Source organism: Asparagus officinalis, chromosome 10, assembly GCF_001876935.1.
Source record: "Asparagus officinalis chromosome 10, Aspof.V1, whole genome shotgun sequence".
Taxonomy (NCBI): Eukaryota; Viridiplantae; Streptophyta; class Magnoliopsida; order Asparagales; family Asparagaceae; genus Asparagus; species Asparagus officinalis.
Window position 1 is genome coordinate 25,622,621 of NC_033803.1, and position 534 is coordinate 25,623,154.

Here is a 534-nt window from a genome sequence, read left to right on the forward strand (position 1 = left end):
CGCGGCGGTATCGCTGCAGGAGGAGGAAGGAATCGATCTCCATCAGCGAGCAGACACAAAGCGTATCAGGTGTTTGAAGAAATTCCTCACTAAGGATGGAAGGACGTGGGGTGAGGAGAGAGAAGGCTGGAAACGGAAAGTGGCCTTGACTAAAGACGGAGAAAGGGTGGGGGTTTTTTTTAGGTATAAGTCACTTACTTATTTAACATTTTGAATTAGTCCCTAACTTCGCTGAAATTACTATTAGGTCCCCTTATTGTTATAAGTTTTTGCAAAATTAATTCCATCTAAATGTTGACGCTAGTTCGTACTTAAATAGATTTAATAGTAATCAACAAAGTTATTGTTTTTAAATTAACATGAGAGTGTCACATGTGAATATTCAAAAGAATAATCTCACATTTGCATAACAGAAACTATCATCTTGACAATTTTAAAAGACTTTGTGGTAGATAAATGTTGTAAAAAACAAGCATAGATGTCTGCGTGTAAAGCCAGGAAACTATTTATGTATTTAAGTGGCAATTAGCCAAT